This window comes from Lagopus leucura, unplaced genomic scaffold (assembly GCF_019238085.1).
Source record: "Lagopus leucura isolate 7727_CA_CO unplaced genomic scaffold, USGS_WTPT01 Super-Scaffold_100002, whole genome shotgun sequence".
NCBI classification, from domain to species: Eukaryota; Metazoa; Chordata; class Aves; order Galliformes; family Phasianidae; genus Lagopus; species Lagopus leucura.
The window spans coordinates 59203120-59225412 of NW_024962263.1; the positions used below are offsets into that span (position 1 = coordinate 59203120).

Here is a 22293-nt window from a genome sequence, read left to right on the forward strand (position 1 = left end):
AAAATACCTAAGAACTAAATCTAGGCTCAAACAGATGTCCTGTTTGGGACACCTCTGATAAGTAACTGCTTACATTAAATTTATATTTTAAAAAATATATACTAATTAAAAATATTTTCAAGGTGTATTTTTACCACTCTCTTTTATATCACTGCTGCAGGACTAAGCATCCAAAATAGTGGCACATTTCAGTCTAATCTTTCCAATTGTTAAATGTAAATCACAACACAGAAAATTAATTGAATAATCTCTTGGACAGCATACATTATCAATGACAGTCATTGAGACCTATTCAGTTACCACCAGATGTTGGGAGATTGAAAAGAGAGCCAGAAAGAGGTTTCAATTCATATTTTTCTTGTTATCAGAAACAAAACAAGAGTTTCTGCTCTCATTGTGACAGCACATCCGCCTTCACATCCTCTACTGGCAACTGCTCTAAGTTAGAATACACAGGGAGACTTTTCAACGTGATTATGAAGCAATAGTAAACACGGCACTTTACAAGAGAATAGTCTTAATAAATGCCATCAAGGAGCATGATATATAGAGTAAACCTTCAAGCACAGATCCTCAGCATCAATGAATCCAGTTAATCATCCAGAGTTAACGTAGAAGAAGATTGTGTGCATTTTCATCTCTTATCAGTTCAGGCCATCTTCCAAACAAGGCCTGTTAAACTGACAGATTTATTATAAGCCCAACAAATGCAGTTAAAGAATGAATGAGGATTACACCTTCAAAGCCGTTATTTCAGTCTGAAAAGTAGCAAACAAAAGGTAACGTACCATATAGCGGGCAAGCAGGTAGCAGTACCATAATGCTACCCTTCCAGCATCCATACAGTTAGTGCAGACACAATTGCTACACGTAGAAGTAATTTATTCAAGTTACTGTTTTGGTGAGTAGTAAACAGCAAAGAAATACTCAGCTTCCTGGCCAAAGAAATTACAGCTCAATGAAAATTTTGGCTAAAATTTTCTCTAACTGCCCAATTTACCAATATAAACAGCTCATATTTCTGTGGTTAATTATAAACTGAAACATACGTCCATTATATTATTTTTTTCTTCTAAGTTCTCATGATTAGAAGCTTTCAGTCTCAGTTTCAATATTACTGATGCTCCCTGTGTATCACTAATTTTGGTAGAAGCCACAGCAAAGTTGGAAGTCACATGCAACTCGTGATTCTTCACATTTTTTCTTGCTTATACACTCTTTTTCATTCAGTGCATTCCTCAATCTGAAAATATTTAACACTGGTATACGCTGTAATTTTCAGCTCCTTTGAAGAAGGCAATAATGGTAAGCACTTGCTAGCAACTTTCCCAGGCCTGAAAAGGAAGTCACTGTCAAGCATAGGATAAGACCCTGGACTAGAGTCTGTGGCCACTGTAGCCTAAGGACAACCTTTTATTTGTGAGCAGCAGCAATCCACGAGGGTGGTTTGAAATATGCTTTGATTCCCAGCATTTGCCACTGAGCAAGTATAAAATCGCCACCAGCCGAGGCAGCCCGCCTGTGCCTGCACAGCTCCGCACGTGGCTGGGGATGCCTGGACTCCTTGGGAACTGACTGTCCCTTGCACCGCTGTTCTGACAAATTCAGAGACACGTGGCTTTGGAAATGAGTGAAAAAACAGAGATGAAAATCAAGGCAAATAAGAGGAGGGAAAAAAAAAAAAGATTGCATTGTCTACTAAAGTTAAATTAAGGCAAGATATCCTCCACTAAAAAGTTCAACAGGGAAAACAGGCTAGAGCCATACTGAACCACTGTTCTTCATACACCCCTTGGTGTAAGCAAGCAACATGTTCTACAGTCATCTTCTTACACTCATCCATAATCACTCAGCACATAGAACTGGGACATATCCCAAGAGAAACAAGTCCATTCTGCCAAAATAAGCAAGATGGCTGGGACCTAAGTTGGCAAGGTTGACCTCATATTGAAAATCCCAAGTAATTTATCCAGCAGTATGTCCTTTTGCTTTCCTGAAACCCAGTCCCTACTTTCACTGTAGATGAAACTGCCTACAATCATCACTCTACAACAGTCACACAGGACAAAGTGAAAACAGAAGAGTTTCTGTGACAAAGGTAGCAGTAGTAACTTGAAAAACTGAATGGTTATCCTTAAAGGGCTTGTATTAAAACCTGATCTGCACCCGTGGTTAATCTGGCTGTAGCCTTTTCTATCTGAAAAGAGTACTTATCACTTCAAAGATACAAATTCATTTGAAAGGCTAGTAGTGGCAACATTAAAATGAGATTTACGGTAATATTTACTGAATGCTGCTTCATGCTTCAGCTAGAACATAATTTATTAGAAAACCAACGTATAAGAACAGAACTGAGAGAACTGGCTCTGACACTTACCACTTGTATTTTTGCTCAGTCTACAAAAAGGCATAACAGACTATAAACAAATGTTTAAGTGGAAGGCTCCTTCCTCAACAATATTTTTTCTCTTACTTCTGTGTAATAGCTTTAGAGTGGTGTACTAGTGACAAGAAGGCATATTCCATTTGCAGACTGAAAGCCAATAATGTTCATGAATTTTTTAGCTAAAAGACACGTCAAGAAGCCACTTCAAAGACCATCTAATAAACACATTAGGCTTCAAATAGGCAGCAGCAGCTCTTTAACACATGCTCTAACAATCAAATAAATGGTTAACATTAATGTTCAGTGTTATAGGCTGGTATTTGATAGGACTTTCTTTAAAATAAACCTAAATCTGAAATATTAACACATTGGGTTGCATTTTTTTTTCTTTCCCTCAGATAATCAAAAACCACAGCTTTCTGAAATCTGCAGTTCTACTTCAGACCTCACCAAAACCTGACAGCAGCAATGCAAGATGGCTCCTATCTTCTTCATTCCCATAGGTGAGGTCTCTTAATACAGCCAGTCACTGAGCTCCTTACAGATTAGCCACCTCTAATATGCTCAGGAACAGCAAGAGTGAGATCTACTAAGACAACACAGTAAAATACCATTGGAAGAAATTACCCTTTACCTAACATACAAAAGTTTTGCTCCATTTCTACTTTCAAAAAGTTTTCTTTTTTTTTTTTTTTTTTTTGACCAGTACTACCAGATGTGGTGCTATGGAAAAAAACTATTCAAGGTTCTGCATCATAATTTCAAGTTCGAGATTTTACTCCTCTCTCATTATCAAGAACTATTTCTGATTCTTGATCCTCGATCATAAAAGAAAAGTAGCTAAAACCCATGGTAGTTTCCATTTAAAACATCACATCAAAAAAAAACAAGAAAACTCACAGGGCCAAAACATTACTTGTAATGTACATCAGCTGCTCTTCCATTCTTTTGTTTGTAAATAAGGAAAGCAAAGGTAAATAAGGAAAATAAAAACCAAAACATCAACTAAAAAGGTCTAAATCTTTATAAAACCATTTAATCTTCTAGGTTGCATTTGATACTTATTAAAAAACGGCTGCAAAAAAAAAAAAAAGTATTACGACTGCAAGAACGTTCACTGAAAAAGAAAGGGACAAAATTATTACATGGGACAATTGGTTAAATATATATTTTTTTCCTTATACTTCACACCTATTCATAATTTTACTTAACCAACTATTTTGGAAATGCAGTATTTGAAATCCACTACAGTTTGAATCTTTGTGAATACCACAGCTGATAAATTAAGCAAACCTAACATCACAGAAAATGTCACAGGAAACCTTGTGTTTAAATTGCCTTCATTCCAACTTGAAGGCACTATTGCAGCAGTTAGTCAAGCTTGTTTAGACTCCTGCTGAATCCTTTCTGCCAACTTCAGTTTCAAAACTTATCTGTCCCCTTAAATATCCATGCCAACATTCCCCCCAAAAAACAACCAAGCAGCAAAGGGGGGAAAAAACAGACAGAAAAAGATTGAACCTATGGCTCTCTCACAAATTTAAGCCTCTGTGTGAAAATTCAAACCCAGGTACATTTTTGCAGTCTCACAAATACTACTGATGTGCACGCACGCATTACTTACGCTACCAGCAGCTTATACAGTTAGGCGTGATTTTCATGATGCCTATCTTAATGGCGAGAAAAACTTGATCACAATAGACAAAGGCACTTATACATCTCCATGTCACATGGATGCCTATATTAGGATTTAACTCAAGATATCTGTCAAACAGCAGCCTGTTTACTTTAGATAAGAACATTCCATTAATAAACAGCTCAAAAAACTGTGTTCTGTAAAGGTAGAAAGTGAAAAGCAGAAGCTGAGACAGAAACGTTTCTGTATCAGTTGTACAGGATATTATATAAAATTATCCACCCCATTATATTGAAATCTGAGTTCTATCACTTATCAACCTCAAATTCAGTGACTTCACACAGTAGTCCTCCCAGTCGCTGGGATCAAGCTTAGCATCTCTGCATGGCTACATCACTCAAGAGCTGCCAGTCAGATACATATAACACAAGCTTGCTGGAGATTCACCAAGAGATGCTTATTCTGCAGCCCACCATTCACAGCTTTAATCTGGTCATCAAAATCATGTTCCTGCAGTTGATTCTTTACTGAAAACATATAATCTTACTGAAATTTTCACTGCAGTTTAAAAATCCATATCTATGCATAACCTCTCACGCCTAATCAAAAATTAAATTCATGGTTCTGATTTGCACTTAGCTGCAACAGTAGAGTTTGCTTTGGTCTTTTACCCCACCACTTGCTACTAGAAAGCGTGATGAAACTTCAGGTCATTCTATGCCTGAATGCCAAGGTGCTAAATACCAATCATTTCATTAAAAATCTGCTTTGCAGGAAGCATAGCTAAAAATGTTCCCTACAGTAGTTATACATATTTTGATGTTATCATGATTAATGAATAATCCATTCTATGCATTCCTACAAGGTACATCCGTGTATTCACACACCTCTTTCTAAAATATTTACTGAGATACTCTCCTAAGCATGCATTTAGTTGCACAATGTATAAGAACATATGAAGCTAACAGTGAACCAAAGTCAAATGCATTTGTATTCAATTTAAATATATTCTTGTCCTCAGCTGCACAAGTAGCCATAGACATAGGAGCAGCTTCCTATGAGATGAATTTGACTTTGTGTCTGAACACGGGCCTGGGGCCCCCACTCTGGGTGTCCCTGCTTGAGCCAGTGTTGGACCAGTTAGACCCAGAGGTCTCTTTTCAACTCAGCCCTCCTTCGGTTAGGTGGTGCCCTCTGCCAGTGGAGCAATACAGCTGGAGCCCATATGAGGTTCATAGCTCTGCAGCACTTCTTTAAATTATACATCTAGTACAGCCAATATATGATTGGCTCAGCCATTGCCTCTGCCTTTGAAATACATTTAAAGCAAGAAAATTCAGTGTTCTTCACAGCAGAAGGTGGCTTTGCTTGCCTCAGACCAGGTGGTGCTCTGGTGATAGGAGCAGTCTCAGGTGGCACTGCCATGAGAAGCAGCAGTCTGGCTTCAGCCCCATGCCCTGTATTTGTGTGGGCAGGAAGCTCCTTCAGCAGGGGCTTCCTGAATCCCGTCCACAGCAGTATCCTCCACTTACATTGGAGCAGCAGCATAAGAGTTGGGAATTCTTTTTTTTTTCTTCTTTTTTTTAATTATTTAAAGAACAGTCTTGTTAATATGTACTTTAAAACTGCATGCTAAGTTGATTGCATATGCAGTATTTGAGTGCTTATACTTGTATCAACAGCCAATATGCAGACGTACATTTTCTTTTTTTTAGCATAGATGTACGTTCAACTCTTGTCAATACACTGAGAGCACTAACTGTGCCCACTGACTGAGCTCAGGAATCCAAACTAACAGACTAAGTGATGTCAGTGCCACATGGAAGTGTCTTGTGAACATTTATTAAGTTTTAGATTAAAAATAAAACTTGATAAGAAGTTTAACTTTCAACAGCAGTCAGCACACCCTAAGTGGATATGTTCTCAGTAGACGAATAAGTTAATCATGATCTGTGATCAAGAACAACTATTACTAACGACTTCAAATTTCATGTCTATATTAGACTTCATTTGTATACTTCTATTCGTTTCAGTGAAATACAGCAACCAACGATAACAGAAGAAGAAAATTTAACTGTCATCTTTAAGCATCTAAGAAAACATAACTCATAAAACCTATTTGCTTTTGTTAGTCAGCTGCAAGGAGCTGTAAGAAGCAAAACATTGTGGACATAAGCTTCATATCCACAAGTACATATAAAGGAATGCAGCCTGCGTCCAAATAAAACCTACATAAGAACAGCTGCATGAGTCAAATGAAAGAGAATAAAATTTATTTAGTGGCTTGTTATGGAAGCTTGTAGTAGTTTGGGGAAAAAGTGCAGAACAACAGCAGAACGACCCTTCCCTCTGTTTCAGACAGTTGGAGGGTCAAGAGCCCTGATGGCTGAAATATTCCACCGCTCCCCTCCAAACCTATATTCAGGGGTGCCTCGTTTACTCTTTAGTCCATTGACACACCTTCGGCCTCCCAGTGTTACAGGCAAAACTGTGTGAGCCTGCCAGGCTCCTTCAACAACAGAGATCACATTCTGGAAAAAAAATGAAGAGTTCTAAAGGGGTATATTATGACTCAATTGAAATAAATCAGAATTTTATCACCGACTACAGTGAAGCTTGTATTTTCCTCGTAGCCTACTAGAGGAAGATGTCAAACTGTTATTTCGCTCTTTTGTAGGACATAAATCACTCCACAGGCCTGTCACAACTGTGCTGGCATCCCGCAGCCCAAGGAAAACAAGGTTCTCTACTATTAAAGCTGGTTGTTCATCACCATCCATTTCATTCTCTTTGTAAAAATAAACTGAAATTAATTTGAAATTGAAATTAAAATAAAATGGTAAAAAAAACCATTTATGGTAAAGAATAATCACAACTGCTATGAAAGAATAAGTGTATATTCCATGTATTTTTAATTTTGGAATATAATCAGAGCAAGCAAGAGATACCCACTACATTTATAGAAGCAATGGATCAGAAGGCTGCAATGCACAGCCCCAAAGCAAAAAGCACCACACATTTAGAACTGGACTGAACCAGAAAAAACTTCAGGAAAAGCAACTAAAATAATTTTATTATGGAATTCTAACAGAAACTTCTAATTGGCATCTTGTATTATGGTTGCTTAATCACAACAGCCTAGGCTATCAGGAATGAGAAAACAGAGCACTACAGCATCTTACAGTTTGTTTGGGAACAGCGTGCAAAGTGGATGATGAATGTGAGGAGCAAGATTTGAAGAGCGAAAGCTTTATCTGCAAGCAATAATTTTTGGTTCAACTCAGGCATTCTCCCAGGCCTGTTGGAACCAATCAGGTACGAGCAAGAAAAGCAAACCAGGAATCCAGCAGGCTGACCTGACAGGTACACAGCCATCAGCTGACAGTTCTGTTCTCATCCTGCACTCCGCTCAGTCAGCCTGGCTCGCAGACCCACCCTCAGCCCTCAGCCCAGCTTCATCTTTATAATGATGGGGCCAGACTACTGTAGTGCACTAAGAAACTTGTTCAATTTATTAATGATGCAGATACTGATCATCAAGGCTTTTTTAACGTCCTCATCCCTCCTCCCCACCCCCATTACTAATGTAAATAAATAAAATGGTGCTCCAGTAAAATAACCAGTGATCTGACCTCATCGTGGCATCTGTTATTAAATACTGTGGTTAGACGTCTGGAGCGAAATGCCATTTTCAAAGTGGTCACCCAGCTCTGATTTACCAATCTTTGGCGGCGTTGTTTTTTCTTACAACATGGTATATTTTGCAATGCATTATTGCATTCCTTCCTTCCTTATTCAAGAATTTTACCTTACAGAGATGACAAATGAGCTGGAGGGAAGAAAAAGAAGAGAAAGAAAAAAGACAGCAACATCTTTCAATTACTACTAATGTAACCTTTTTGGCTATGCTACCATAATTGTGAAGCGTGGGCAAAAGATAAAATAAAATTCCTTGGGTTTCAAAGATAGTGATCGATGTTCTATATATATGCCGTGTGCCATACTTAAAGAATTACTTAAGAAAGGAAATACTGTAACTTCTGAGCTTTGTGAGAACATAAAGCCATTTGAAAGGGACAATCTACAGCAAAAGTTGATATTATTCAAAATTTTCCCCCTTAATATGTCCGAAAAGGCATCAGGAAAATAGAAACAACCACACAGACAGCTGCATGTTTGCAAAACCTCGGTGCAACCTTTTCAGTGAGAGCCTCTTGGCACCCACTGCCTTGTGGGATCTCCCCCAGTGAAATGAAGGAACACAGCACAGCACAGCAAGGCACAACGTGGTGGGCTGGGGAAGTTGCACTGTCCTTGCAGGGCCACATTTGCTGGGGGGAAGACACAAGGTTGCCAGGCTGGCCCAAAGGCTCTGCAGGCCAAGGGCCTGCGCCCTGCCATGCCGCGTCCTGCACTTCACGTCCCCAGCGGAGCAAAGAGGACAAGCAAATAAATAGTGCTGGCTTGTTTACCTTTCTGTCTCTGTCCTCACAGCATGAAGTAAAGTAGCTTCAAACACACTCTCCATTACTCTGGAAAACACAATATTTTCCTTCCCTTTCCTATCTCAAAGTAGAATGAGTTTTTCAAAGTCCTAAATAAAATAAAATAAAACTATGGCATTTCCTGTAGGCATTTAATTAATTATTAAAAGGATCCTACACGTGATAGTCACCAGCACCACTGCAACACGTATCCAGGAAAACATATGCTCAGGAGGCTGCCCGAGCACTGCAGCAATGACCTGTTCTTCTCAGCTTTGAGAGACAGCCCTTCGCTTAGGGAGCAAAACTGTGCAGAAGTCAGAATCAGTGCTCTGGTACACATCGTTTTATCACTTTTTGTGGTGCAGGATCACTGTTGTTGCTACACAGGGGAAGTACAATGCTGGGCTTAATGCCGTGTGCGACAAGGAAATAAAACAAACAAGCTTCAAGAACTTCCTGGGTAGGGGAGGCAGCTCACTGCCTTCCCTAACTGAGAGTAACCGCCTCACATTTACGGGGGATATCATTATTAAATTCGTCTGCACTATTAAGCGTTGCCCTCCCAAGGTTAAAAGAAAAGTAAATACTGCCAAGATAGCCAATGACATCAACACGCGCAGCCAAGAGATAAATACGAGGTCTGAAGATTAACTGAATGTCATTGTATTTGCAGGATCGCAGACTTGTAAAGAAAACGATAAAGATTAGAGAATCGAGAAAGTTATGTAACAACTGCTCATGTTTCCATGTGTTTTGTCTACTTAAGCTCGTGGTCAGAAAGAGAAAGCTCTACAGCAAAAATTTCTCAGTCTGACTTCCTCTGTACTTTTTCATGTGCATAGAAATTACTGAATGCTGAATAGTAATTACTGCAATGAAAAAGGCACTCGTGGGCTCCACCTCCTCTCGATGGTGGGAAAATACAGACGGATTTGTGTATTATTCTGGATACCATAAAACTTGCTTACAAAAATATTTCCTGCGCGCTAAGATATATTTAGCTACGTAAACCCATAAAACTGTCACATGCAATCACAAGTACACCTGTAGCCTTTAAAAGGGGTGAAACTACAGACACCGGAGAATCAATTTTACGTTATTTCCTTACATTTGCTACTTAGAAATGGTATCTTTATCTCCCTTGTTCGAGAAGAAATGAGAGTTCCTCCCGCTCCCCAGAACAACTCCCACCCCCAGCAGAACCCAGAAAGCCCCGACGCACCCAGGGCACACAGACGTGCAGGAAGAGAGCAGCAATGGCAATGAAATCATGGCACTTCGGAAACACACCTTGTTGTCTTCCAGCCCTTGCAGCTCGAGACAGATCCCACTAGCTTTTCTGTGTCTTCAGATCAAGATGTGCATAAATCCCTCATCCACCACGCTTGCTTTTTATTAAAAACGGAAGAGAAAAAAAAAACAAAAAAACAACGAAGAATTTATATATATATAAAAAAAGACAATTACCAGAAAATTTACAGCCTTAAAAATATCAGCTCTCCATTATCCCAAAGCAGTGTTATGTCTCGATGTAAACCAAAGCACATGCTGAGCGAGGACGTGCGCACACAGCAGCTTATCATCTCTGTCATCTGCTTCTAATGACAGCTGACAAACTGGCCGCGCTAATCCTTCCCTAACTGCTGATCAGAGAGATCCCCCTTTGACAATCCAGCATGGTGGAGCACTCGAAAATTCCTCCTGCTTCTGTTCTGTTGCTGCTCTAAAAAAGCAGTTTCCTTTTCATTGAGATAATGCCTTTTCTGCAGTCACGTGGCACCAGGCTACATGAGCAGCGCTTTATGATAATCACAGAGCAACTCCCTCCCTCTGACCCGCGCTTCCCAGCGTACGGCTCCTGAGGAAACCCGAACCCGGAACACTTGGAATCCTTTTATATCCTCCTCCATTGACAAGCAGATTGGGCTGCTGATGCAAGGCAGGAATGCACGTGCCCTCTCTATTTCTTGCACCAAAACTAATTAACAAATACGTTTCTAGGCACCGCCTTTGTTGGGGCACACACACTGGCCATAAACACGTCATATGGGACAAAACTGAATATTAAGCTTGCTTAATACAAAATATCTGGCATGCTAGGTTTACTCTTCTCCCCTGTAACTTATTCTTTTGCCTGTAATTTGAGTTCTGCTGCAATACTCTTCTCCTAGCGACATCCTATGGCTTATCTCTTCCCAGCACTGAACTCTCATAAAAATGCAAAAAAAGTACAAACAGATATAACCTCCACAATATGACCTCCAGCCAAGCTGCTTCCTTTTTCTGTTGTTCGTGTTTTTTGTGGAGGGGGTTGTCTTTTTTTTTTTTTTTTTTGACATAACATCATTTATCTTGCTTTAACACAATACCCTGACAAGCATCTTAAGCATTTTGCTATACCCATCTAAGTTTTTTCAGCTTCTGATTTCCCATTCCTTCTGACACAGAGCACCAGGTTTCAGGTTGGTTTGCACCCAACCACTCATGAGGTTTCCTACTTGTAAAAGGCAAAGTAGCTACACAAAAGACAAAAACACATGCACAGAAATCTGACAGCTCAGACCAGCAGCCTTTCTGCTACTTCAGTACTGAGTTTTGCAAACTGTTAGAGAAAGCTCTGGATGGGGAATCTTGAAGAAATTTTCAAGCCCACAAAACAACTTTTGCAGCTTTGCACCGACTCCTTTCAGTTCCTAATAAGGGAACAGTTATTTTCTTCTCTCCTTCTACTTCCGTCATCTCCCATTATCCCACATTATTCTCCTTAAATATAAGACTGATCATAAACTTATGGTTTTACCAAACACTGAGAAGGTTAGTGTTGGAGACTGCGGTTGTACTCGTAAGAAAATAAGGTGGATGTCATGAGGAAATAATGATTATTCTGTGCATTTTGGCTTTGCCCCTTCACCTTTTCTGTTTATTTCCCTCCCTAAAGACAACTCAAAGCTCTGAAGAAAGTCAGAGCTTTTTCAGGACTGACCAAATGGAAAGATGACTTTTCTGGGGGACAGGAGCTAGAAATGGAATGAGATCCCTTTCCACAGTGGAGCAAATCCTTTTTTTTCTACTTTTCCTTCTTCTGTGCTTGAGATATGATCTGTGGGAAAGACCTTAGGTCCAGGAAGAAAGAAACTGATTCAATAAGGAGACTGTATAATACCCTATATTCACCAAACATACACACGTGCACAGTAAACTGAATATTAATTTTTTCACTGAGTTCTTAGGATATGTTTATATTTCAAAGTGCCACAATGTAAAAGGTAAATAAAATGAACATTATTTTGAGTTACATTTAAAGAAAAAAAAAAAAAAAAAAAAAAAAAAAGCCCCCCCAAAAAAACCAACAAAAAAAGTTAGCAAATGTGTGGAAAAGTGAAGATTACACACAGATACTTGATATTCAAGAAAATTAATTAATAGACAAACACTAGATGCAAAATGAGCTTTCCGAAGGACATACACAAAACACTTTGCTTGAGAAGTATAATCTAAGAAAAACATAAAAAGTGGGATCATACCAGTCAAGATACCAGGGAAGGAAATCTACTGCTAATATTTGCAGGAAACCCAAAATAAAAATTGAAAGCCAGTGCAATATGGTGAGACCAAACATAGCAATGGCCAGATTAGGGAAGGAATCGCAAGTAAATAAAAAGCAGAGAACAGAAAAGGATTATTATAGTCATGCAGTATGAATTAAAGACTAAAAGAAGTAAAAGTACACAGATGTTAGGAAAAAGATTGCTTAGTGAACTGAGTATAGATAAAATGAGTGGAGAATAGGGAGTATGGCATCGTGGTACAGAGACTGATTCTAGACAAAACAAGAAAGAACAAGCAAGTGAAAAACACTCCTATTAGAAAACAGCAGTCTGTGTATAAATAAGGAAACATGCAGCTGAGAATGAGGAAAGGCTCTTGGTTTTATCAACCAGTGAATAAACACTTTCAGTGGAAAACTCAGAATCTGTGTCTCCTTTTCAACAGTTTCACAGGAATTAATCCAACAAATTATTTGGGATTGAGGACATGACCTTTAAAACAAATTCTGGCACCGCAGATTTCTTCTGCAAGACGAACATTTCATATGCAGCAGCGGTTCAGCTGAAGTTTTCACTAGGAAACGTATTTCATTAATACTGCGCTTTGTTTGCCCAAACACAAGTGGCTTTGCAGTGGACACAGGAAAGCTGTTCTTTCACTACAACATTCACTATTTCTATTTTAACACAGTAAAATAATTGAAACTGATAAGGAGAAAACTGATCCCATTACATGCATTTAATAAAAGTTTTCTTGAACTTGTGCTCTTTTTTCTTCCCTTCTTTCCTCTGCAGAAGAGTGAATCAAGAGTGAGAGATGAGAATGCACCACGACAGAGCCGGGGCCTGCTGCTCACCCTTTTCCCAGCACATGTGCACCTGAGGCAAGGCCTGGCAAAGCAGCCCCCAGCCATCTTAAGGCTTTTCAGTTTGTTCTCTTAGTGTCTGTGCCTCATCCTGGAGAATCCAGTCCCGCCTCCATCAGCCCTTTGATCCTCTCATGCAGCGCACAGAATGAGGTGCAGCCATTGCTGTTACAGTGACAGCAGCTGTTTGCACTGCAGAAGAGTAAGACACTTGAAAACGCACTGGAAAGGTGACAGAGCTGACTCTGGCCTTTATTCGAGTCAAGAGGCCACTGACTTTTAGGAGAGCTGACTAGCCTATGTCAAGTGCTGTTTGTGAGAAAGGCTGGGAGGGCAAAGACCTCCACCGGCACAGAAAAGGAGAAGTGGAGATGCTGAGGCCTGACTTCCAGGAAGCACAGTGAGCATGTTACAGCTCAGAAATAAAGGCAGTGCAATGATTTTTCACGTGTTAACTTTCCATAAATGTAGAAGCAAACATACGGCTTTCAAATATCAGATCATAAAATTCCTCTGTGTGAACACTAACATAAATGTTAGGATTTTCAAGTCGGAACTGGAAACTTTTGACTCAAGACATAGAAATTTCACCACTTCAGGAACTCCTAATCCACTACTACTTGAACACTAAGTAGATTTTGCTTTTACCAGCTGAGCTAAAATAAAGAGGGTTTGAGAAATAAAATCTAGTTTTTCTGACCTTTGCACCTTCTCTTGAGAGACAACGAACACCACCAACTCCTGCTGGAATCGTATTGATTGCATTTCCACTGGGATTTTCAGCACTTGTCATTTCTGACAAGCATCTGTATTAGCAGCACTTACACCTACAGCAGCACACTGCTAAGTGCTTTCTGACTTCTGACCATATGAGAACTTTGAGAAGGCAGGAACCTCCTTCTCTCTTAATAACGCAGATAATACTATTGACTTCTCTTAGCAGTATGAAAACATTTATGCTTTCGGATTGCAGCTCTTGTAACTTTCTAACTGTGCATACAGCACCCAAAGCGTGCAAGTTTCTGCAGTATTTGACTGGAGAACTCAAATATTGTGCCATGTGCTATAAAAAACAATTAAGTTCTGCATGGACATGTCTGTTGGCAAATATATATATATATTTTTAAATACAAGTGTGATGACTCCTATTACGTACTTTTTGAGTGAATAATGATTGTTTTTTTTTTTCTTTTTTTCTTTTCTTCAATTTTTTAATTAATCTCTGCTGCGTCAACACTTTACCTTTATTTAAGAAGGCATATGAAAGACCAAAAAAATGTCCTGGCTAGGACCTGTCTCTCCACTTCTAAACTACTGAAAGGCTGGATCCTCTGCCTTGAGTTTCTTAGCAGCGCTCTCTATGGGTTACACAGAGGGCTGCTCTCTGATGGCGTTGAGTCTCACTTCAAGCTCAAGACAGCAGATTGCTTCCACTGATGTCGGAAACACATGAGAGGAACTCAACACAGGAAGCTGAGCAAGCAGAGAAAACCAGAACGAGAATGGAAATACTACAGAAGAGAAGTAATAGGTTGCATTAATACAATATGTTACATGCATAGTAACACCTACCATCCCTTCTTAGGAATAAAATTATATTATTAAGTCCAGATTTTATTGTTTTTTTTTTTTAAAGAAATGACTTAATACTAAAAATGTGGCTTTCAGTGAGTGTATTTTCAAAACACAGCTCAATATCTTTATTTCAAGAAATCAAAAGCTGCCTAATCACAGAACAAAAATACTTACAGGGAAAAGATTTCTGATAATAATAGAATCACTAAACCTGCATACCAACATAGGGCAAGATTCAGCAAGTGAAATTTTAAGCTAGACAGAAGTTACGTGATAGACTAACTAATGTTTACTTTTAATAGTGGAACAAAATCCAACTATTTCATCCAAGGATAAGGTAGGTTTTCTTTGTTGTAGTCTCAGCTGGAGACAAATCCATCTCTAAACGACATCCTATGGCTCAATCAAGGTAGAAGATTAAGGAAGAAATCATTTGGTGAAATGTTACGGTCTCTGCTAACCAGACAGGGCAGTACAGCATTACACTCCACCTGGCCATAAAAGCAGTGCTGTGTGAACTCAGCAAGACTTGATATACTGCCTGAGGTTTTACTTGTAATAGAAAGTTGCTGTTGTGTTTAATGCAAGTGGGACCCCTACCTTTAGTTCAGGATACAGCAAATTACCATGTCTAGTGATGAATACGCGAGTCTCTGTGCCTGGACTTCTCTCCAAAGAGAAAACTAACATTTCCCGCTAAGACAAAAAAATCTTCTGTCCTGTCTCTGCTCAGTAGACTTTTTCTAGCCACCAGAGGCATGAAGACATTGCTGTGCATTTGGGCAGCCAGCTCTTGTAAGTGGCGAGAAGGAAACACAGATGGACTGTATCTCACAGAGCCCAGAATTCTGGGCTTTCATGTCCCTGTAAGAGACGTCACCGAAGAAGGGAAACTACCAGAATAACTGGCCTCACATGTGAGAAACTGGAATGCTGGGACAGCTGCTTATTGCAAATTTGAGAATAAATCATAAGCTAATTCAATGTTTCATCATTCACTCAAGCTAAACCTTACAAACATGTCAGAAAGTGCTATGTCAGTGTAAATGATGAAAAGCAAACAGTGAAGAACAGTAAACACCCTGGACTGACCTCTTGTCTTAATCATTTGGAATTCAGTACACAGTAACAGTTGTATTACTAGAACAGGACTATGTCAAATTTTGATATAAAGCCAGATTTCTAAGTACCCAGAATATCACTGGATGATAGAGAATGGTGCAGAAGAAAAACAAAAGAAATATAGCTTTTCTATTAAAAATTACTTCTCTTGGTATCAACAGAATTGTGGGAAGAGAGACACCTGTTTGACTGAACCCAAACACAAATATTCCTAAGTTATTGTCACAGATAACAGTATTTGATGAGAGAACCAAGAGCCAAAGACTGCAGCCTAATGAGTAAAACAAAAGTGAAAGGAGAACTATCAGCAGCTGGAATTCATTTCAATGGCAAACAAATAATTAATCAAATAGGGAATAAAATCAACTTGAGGACAATTTCTAAATGGCTGAGGCTGATGTGATGAAACTGAAATTTAACTGAAATGTTATGAAAATTCAAGATGTTCAACTCTTACAAATTAAGACAGTAAAAGGGGAAAAAACCCAACCTTATGCTAATATAACGGTAATTGCTGATGTAGAATATTCAGGAATATTTAAAGCCATGACAGTTATGTGTTCAGCAGATGTATGACTTCTCTCTCACAACAGTGCAGGTTTTCTACTAGTGTCACCATTAACAAATGTGTCTAAAGAAAGATAATAATCACTTTATATGAACAAAGGACAAAATGTAGATGTGCCAGTAATTATTCACAGTAGAAATGAGACACAGAAGTCTAAGAGAGACCTAATTTTGAACAAAAATGTTACACAGTCTCAATAACCCCCAGTGTTTATAGTTGAATATTTAAGTCTATGATAAGAAAGGAAATATGTCAGGACTTGTGCCTATTGCTAACTCTAAAAGTTCAACACAGCAAACTATAAAAATAGAAATATAGCTCTCAACTTGTTTCCTCTGAGTTTTCTGTAAAATTGACTGCAGAGGATGTACATATGTACGACAGAAGGGAAAGGCTCAGAAAGAGCATACAGCTCAATCATTTTCATCTGATATATTTAGAACGTGTAGATAATACTGTAACATTCTGATAATTTCTACACACATACATCAGTGTTACACTTCACAATTCACAGAACTATTTCTTGAAATCTCACAGATGACTCTTAATAACGAGATTTCTATTTATGTTTTGAAAAATATGAGGTTCTAAAAACCTCATCTTTTCAAAGCTTCAAGTTAATAATGCAACAATAAATACTATCGTATAAACCATTTGTGTTGAATTGTCAGAGTACCCCTTTGACAAGAGACCAACCAAGAGATCCTTTCTCCCATTCAGCATCTTGTCACAGAATGGCTTGGTTTGGAAAAGATCTTAAAGATCATCTAGTTCCAATTCTCTGCTGTGGGCAGGGGTGCTATCCACTACAGCAGGTTGCCCAGAGCTCTATACAACCTGGCCTTGAATGCCTCCAGGGATGGGGCATCCACAGCTTTTCTGGGCAGCTTGTTCTTGGCCAGTACTACAAGGAAAATAGGTGGGATATGCAACATTTCAAGACAAAAAGGCCTCTCTTACAGATAAGATTTTGCAGTTTTAACAGCAGTATAGTGAAGGACAGAAACGATCTCTAAAATAATTGGAATGTAACGTCATTTACATGTTTCAAAAGCCATAATTTCAATCAGAAGCCAACAGATAATCAAAGAAACTGCCAGACAACTGACATGCTCTATGCTTCCACACTACCTGCTCTGGAGGAGCATGATGCCATGCAGGGCCACATCAAACATGTACAGAATAACTGCTGCCCTTACAAAGTGCTATTGAGCCTCTCTGATAAAGTCTGATCAACTGACTTGCAGAGGATGCTACAATCCTCTAAGTCTGAAGGACTGGTTTTCTACAGATGGGAAATGTGGTTTGGGATGCTATTGTTTTGGGATGTTGACATAGGTGCCACTGACTACCACACTGACAGCCAGTCAAGTTTTGGAAATGGTTTCACACTTAGCTTGGCAAAAACAAAATTCATGAATGGTCATTTATTCTCTCAGACAAAAGGCTAACAGTGTGGACAGAACATAGCTTAAATGAACCAAGGCCACCAACAGATATTAAAGGGAGTTTTAATGTCCAACTGGAGTAATTCTCTTGATGAATATGTTTGACATGCCCTTTTGAATGGCTTTTTTTTTTTTCTTTTCTTGAGATAGGCATTTTTCCCCAATGCTTTTTCATTTTTAAATCCTATAGAAGAGTGAATACAGCACACAGCCATGACTCTCCAGAAATGTAAGCAAAGATATCCAAAGCAAAAGAAATATATACATGTAGATAGATAAATCAATCATCTACACCAGAACACCACCACCACCACCACAAACAAACACCACTGCTTTAGAAAGAAGCAGTAGTAGTAGAAGTAAATGGTAAACCTATGCCTCTATAAGCCAAGAGAACAGCAATTTCTGAAATCACCTTCCTGAAGACTTTGGATTCAACATAATTCTGAATATGCTAGCTATATAGAGGCTTATACTAGATGGCATTGAGAAGGGCTAAATATGAGAACACTTTGACAGGAGCAAGAAGGGAGAGCCTCAAGTGGAAGCAATGAGTGATGCACTGGGAATTAAGTAACAGTGTCAATTAAAGTGCCTCAATTTTAGAAAGCCAGGCAATCTCATGATTGCAGCTCTTAGATGCGATATTTCATAATACAAGGAGGAAACACAGCAAAGAGAAGGTCAAGCTGCTTACTCCTAGCTGCTTACTCCTATATAACACTGATACTAACATTTGTATTTTCAGCGAGGATTATTGAGAAGAATAGGGGAAAGATGAGGAAGTGCTAAAGTACCCATTTTTATGCTTTAGGCATTTAGAAAGCTTCCATGACATAGGATCCCTGCCATCTTCAATATATTGCACTCGGTTAATATCTCTCTATATAAATACATACAGATTAATTACACTTACTAATGTATATCCTGCAGCATCTCAGCCACTCTCAGAGCCAGAGCAGTTGGCAGATAAGTAAATCAAACCAGCAAAGTCCTCAAGCTCTACAAGCTCTACAGCTGAGAAGAATGCTAGATGGAAGTATCAAAAAAATGCAAACAACAACCAAAATGATGCCTAAAGCAGAAGAGAAGAGGGACTACATGGAAGGGAATACAAAGGGAAATATTTCAGAGCAGATGACTGCTGTTAATCAGTTTACCATAGTCTAAAAGTATATTCTTCTAAACTTGCTATATTAAGGCATGTAAAAGTAATTTCACTTTAATTATTTTTTTCCCCCTCAAAAATCTCCTACTTGGCACTGTTACCCTTCTCCATCACAATTTTTGTTCTAGCAACATCTTCCAACAGTTTTTTGGACTGGATGTGATTTCAGGTGTAAAGCCACACTTCATCCAGTAGTGCAGTAGAGAATACCAGGAATCTGTTATTGCTAGGGGAGGTCTAAAGTTTGTGCAAGAGCCCTCTTGCCTCTATTGTTAGTATTAGAAAGCCTGGTCCTTTCCCAAATAGTTAAAGGCTTATTTGGATTTAGTTGGATATCATTCTGAGCTAATATTTGGACTTGGATTAAAGGCCAAGCACTTTAAATTTATGCTAATGTCATGGATCTCTATGTTAGATAACTTACAAGTGTGCTCTGCCTAAGACCATTCCTTAAACTCATCCACAAACCAAAACTGATACACAGAGAAACTCAATTAGAAAGCAGCACATATCAGCAGGAACACGTACAATAGCGTCCTTCAAAACCTTGCTGGTTGCCTACTGATTTCCAAGAAGAGTTGAAGCTGTTCACACAAGTGCAAAGTCCCTTGGAACACACTCATTTTTGCTTTCAGTATGTAATATGTGTGTGTGGGTGTGTAGATCTGTGAGCATATTAAAAATATAAGATCTTGATTAACATATACCTAAATGAATAGAATATAAATAGTAATCAATGACTGCAGCATTTTTCCCCTTCCCCATTTTGATGATAAGTATGACCTACAACGAACCTTAGGAATCATACTAAAAATATCAGTTTATTTCAAATATTGAATGGATAATGGCTACTAGTATTAGCAATCAGTTGAAAGGAAGTGATCCTTCACCTTGTGGTAAGCCTACCATGGTTTTGAACTCATGAAATTCAAAATCCAGTATTCCCCTGAACTTTGACTACTTTTCTGATCTCATTTTGTTTGTTCTTTAGTTTCTGAAGTGTTTATTATTTTGAGAACTGCATTTGCACTTATCAGAGTAAGCTGGGCACTCCCGCTTGAAAGCAATTCCTTGGAGATACTGAAGTTTCAATACTATCACATGCACACAAAGATTATATTAGATTCCATATAACAAATACTTCTTCTCTAAGTGGAGTTCTGAAGGTATGACTTCTATTCTCAGGGGAAAAAAGAACAGACAGGATTTCTACAACCCTACAGTCTGCATGCTGTGCATGTCATGTAGCAATAAATAATTCATATTTTGACCTTATGGGATACTTTTTACCCACGGATTTCAAAGAGCTTTCGCAAAGGTGGATATATGTTTTATTATCTCTAGCTTATAGATCGCAGGATGAACAAAGAAATGAAATGACCTACTCAAGGTCATTCTGTGAGCCAGGTGTACGTAGGTAGGTAACACCAGGCACGCTGCCTTTTTACTCAGGTTGCAGCCTACAGCAATGCTATGAAAACAGCCAGATACTACAAAACAATGCCCGTGAGAATGCACGGTGGATGTTAGCTCTTTGACAAATTTATTAGTCTAAACACACCCAAGAGGAAAAACAAGAAAGGACTGGCTCTAGGAAACGGTACCGGGAAACAGCACTACCTCCATCAGTAAAGATATCAGCATCTCCTCAACCGGGAAACACAAATTTGTCTTCCATAGTGCAAATTTCTTGGAGACCACATCAGAGACCAGACTGCACTTGAAGAAAGTAGTTGTGGTCTACTTAATACATGAATGATACCGATAGGTATTTCAGCAGATTATTTTCTGATACAGATTTCATCACGCTTTGTGAACCGTTCAACCTGAAAATAATTTACTTCAGAAATATTGATTCTACCCAGAAAAAACTACCAGAAGAAGGTATACTGCAAGGACCAAAGTTATGTAAGACAGAATTGAGGCCCACCAGATATTCTAAGAAATCAATTTTCGTGACCTAAGAAAGCAGTCTTTTTCCTAATGTTAATATTAATGTGAAGAAAAAGAAATTTAAACCAGAAATAAACATGCAAGAAATGCTCTGTAGAAAAACTGTTTAACTGCAACCCCCAAACTAATCCCTACATCTGGGAATATTTATAAGACTGTACCACTGTGGGAAGAAAAGACAGTTTAGTTTATTTATTAGTTAACATCGCAGTTGTAATGGCTTGGATTAAACATTTAATCTTGCAATTCTCTGAACTGTCTTACCTAATGTTAAGTCCAAGGCTCTACTCATGTCCTTAACTGCAAAGATTACGTGCAAATGCTTTGTTGGCACTGGATCAGACCACTCCTGATTTTTCAGGGTGGAGCCTTGATGTTGTATCAGACTGCCGAGGACTTAAGAGTATACAACAGGCACAAATTAATCTGTTGTGCTGCCCTCTGAAGTGCAGGAGCAGCAGGACCCAAGGTCCATATGCATTAGCCAAGGGAGATAACAAAAGTGAGGTTGTGTCTTTGTTTTCCTTTGGTTTGTTTCTTTTTCTTTCCCAGAAGAAAGAACATACACTGATCTGCCACAAAGGACAACACAAAGTCTGTTGAAATAGCACGATATTTAAGCAAGCCAAAGATTCATATTTTACAGGCAAAAAAATATTGCCACTATTATTACCACTGACATATAACAGTGCAAAATAAAACACAATTCTATGAAAGCACTAGATTCAACTAACACAGCACAAGAATGCCCTCTTCACAAAAAACAAAACAAAACCCTAAGTTTTTAAAAAGGGAAAAAGAAAAAAAAAAAAAAAAAAGGGGGGGAAGGAAGAAAACAAATCTCAAACCACACACACTCCTTCCTTTGCATGTGCTAAAATGAGGTAAACCCAAAACGTGGCAACTGCAAACCAAAGAATCATTTTGAAACAAAAAAAAGTAGTTCTTGCTTGTGCTATAAGAACAAAATGAACTTAAAAGATATACTCCGTGCAGTAAGAGAAGACAAGATTTGCCAGCATTTTCCTGGGATTAATTAAAGAGAAATGATTTTAAATCCCTCTCTTTTTTTCCTAGCCTCTCCCAGCTGAATTGGGTACCAAAACACAAAGTATGCAGGGAGGTAGCTGCTATTTTCTGACCAAGTTGTCCACAACAAAGCAACCTGATGATATTTTGGAGAATTTTTTAAGCCTCCAAAACAAAGTTCTTCTGAAGACTGAGTGATATATGTTTCTCTGTGCAAATGGAGTCCTGCAGACAGTAAAATGAAACATGCATATGTCATCAAAAATTCCTGTGTGGGTTTTTACGAGAAGCTGTTAAAAGTCTTGGTATTTACACCTGGCTGCAAAAAAAATAGCCAAATATAATGAGCAGGTGAGTAATACTTCTCAGCAGAGTTTGGTCTTTGATTCCCATTCAGCTGAAGTGTAAGCAGGGATATCAGCATCAAGGAGAGCTGCACGCAGCTCCTGCGCAAGAGGGCCGCCGTGCCAGGCATGTTTCACCACAGTTCTCCCCATATCTCTCTAT

At 38.7% G+C, this 22293-nt stretch overlaps 1 protein-coding gene across 8 annotated transcripts in view; it reads right to left on the minus strand.

The window, feature by feature from the left end:
• Nucleotides 1–22293, minus strand: part of NCOA2 (nuclear receptor coactivator 2) — a 188481-nt gene that overhangs the window by 83498 nt on the left and 82690 nt on the right. For 4 of the 8 annotated variants that reach the window (XM_042869028.1, XM_042869025.1, XM_042869029.1 and 1 more), the window contains one exon: nt 9800–9897. The exons of 2 other annotated variants lie outside the window; for them this stretch is intronic. The gene's annotated coding sequence lies outside the window, so the exon portion shown is untranslated. Of the gene's footprint in view, nt 1–8494; nt 8515–9731; nt 9898–22293 lie in introns of those variants that run through there. 2 more of the 8 variants (XM_042869031.1, XM_042869033.1) reach the window with 2 other exon arrangements.